The following is a 2,174-nucleotide window of genomic DNA, read 5'->3' as shown; positions in this document are numbered from 1 at the left end:
AGTGAGCCTAAGCGACCACCAGTCCAGCACCAGGGTGTCTGGGCACGAAGCTAGTGTCTGAGATGACCACCAGTCTGGTGCCAGGCAGGCCCAGATGGGATTCCAGGACAAGGAACAAGAACCCCACGTGGGACCACAGTGAGCTCAAGACAGACGACACTCCCAAAGGGCCACAAAAGCTCCCACAATGGGATTTTTTTTTCTCTGTTAGGGGAGAGGGTGCAAGGGTGGAGGGCAGGTATGAGGGGACAGTGAGATGAGAGGGACTGGGGTGCGTGATGTGAGATTCTCAAAGAGCTAATGAAAATTAAGTAAAATAATAATAATAATAATAATAATAATAATAATAATAATAATAATAATAATAGTTTTCTCTTAAGTCTTAGTAGCCCCATGGGATAAAATGTCTAGTTTAACCAATACCCCTGCCTTTTCTATACTGTCATCCCTCGGCATCTGTGGGGTGTATTCCAGGATCCCCTAGAGATACCAAACTCTGCAGATGCTCAAGTCCCTTAAGTAAAAGGTGTAGCATTTGCTCACAGCCCTCGAATCCCCTCTCTGTTAAATAATCTCTGGATGGCTCATACCACCTAATATTCAAATGCCATTTCAGTCATTACCTGCTTAGGGAATGATGACAAAAAAGAGGTCTACTTGCTGAATGCAGATGCAGTTGTTTATTAAATATATCAACAGTTAATTGATCACGTGGCTTCTGACTCAGGTTTTAGGAAAGATGTGTGGACAGTGCAAACCTTTCTGGTGTATGGAGTGATGTGATGACCATGTTGAGAGTCGAGGGGTTCTCAGAGGCCCTCTTACTCACTCGTCTTTTCCGTGCCTTCTGAGTCTGAGTCGGTTCTGACAAGGGTTCGTTCCTATTACCACTAGGGCTCTTGATGTGGATCATTTTCTCTGGCTGTTAAAGACTTAAAAGACAGGGAGGAAAGCTTGAGAGCAGAGAAATACACAAACAGGGCGAACAGCAGCAGACAGGCTCGACAGTTAAAGATAGGCTATTATTAGGGGTGAAGACACACACCCAACCCCCAAGCAAGGCACACTTGGAGGAAACACCCTCTGCACAGCGAGGGGTTGGGGGAGGAACTCAAGAAAGCAAAGGGCTGGGGATTTTAAGGGTGTATGAAGGGGCTTCCTCTGCCAATCTGAGGTTGTCAGTTTGAACAAACACAGGACAGGAAGGCTGAGAGAGTTACAACTTTGGAGCAAACAAGGCCTGGGCAGGCCTTGAACCTGTCATTCTGGCTCACAGGCAGGTGGGCCTACTGGCAGAGAAAAGGCCTTGCCAGGCTCTGTTCCAGGTCAGGGTGAGAAGGAAGCCAGCCATCTTGGAAGGTCATCTAGCACCGACTCCTCCCCATATCTGTCTTCCTCGAGCCCCTCACTGCCGTTCTAGATTGTGCCTTTCTCCTGTAGAAGACTGACTCCTGAGGTGTGGGCAGGTCCAACGGGACAGGTCCCCCTGTCAAGAACGGGGAACCAGGCAGAGTAAGGAAGCACACTAGTTGGGGTGATTTGTAGATGTGAGCTCAAATCCTTGAGAATCTTTGGGAAATGGGAAAGGTACCCAAACAAAACTGTCCAGAATTTCATAGTAGTGACCCTCAATGTATTTGCCCTTCTGTAATACTAGCCTCAGCAGGGTGTGCAGGAAAGAACACACAGCTCTCAGGGACGTGGGTGGTCTTTTCTGTTCTCCAAAGGCCCTGGTCTTGGTTGAAGCCTCTGGCCAGGAGCAGCAGCCACCTTGCAAGATCCTGGCAAGCAGGAGTGAAGTTTGACTTGACTGTGCCACTCCTACTGGGCCGCCCCTTGGTCCTGCCCCCAAGCGTCTGCCCCTAATAAGAAAGGAGGCACAGGGAAGGCGGGGCCTGTACTTTGGCTCCACCCCGCCTTCCCACCCTCTTCTATCCACCACTGGGGCCCAGGAGAACCTAGTTAATTGAGCTTGCTTAGTTAGGCCTTGCTCCCGTGAGTCCTGGAGGTGGCACGGACTGCTTATTCCGCCCCCTTCTCAGGACTAGCGTGCGCAAACTCAGAGCTGCAGAAACCCAAGTCCTGGGAAATCGTGGCCCAAGGCCAAGGCTGACACTAGGCTGTAACTCCTAGCCCCTCCCCATGCCCGGGCCGCTGAAACGCAGACGGCAAGC

Source organism: Acomys russatus, chromosome 5, assembly GCF_903995435.1.
Source record: "Acomys russatus chromosome 5, mAcoRus1.1, whole genome shotgun sequence".
Lineage (NCBI taxonomy): Eukaryota > Metazoa > Chordata > Mammalia > Rodentia > Muridae > Acomys > Acomys russatus.
The sequence above is the reverse complement of the archived record's forward strand: the minus strand, read 5'-3'. Positions refer to the sequence as shown.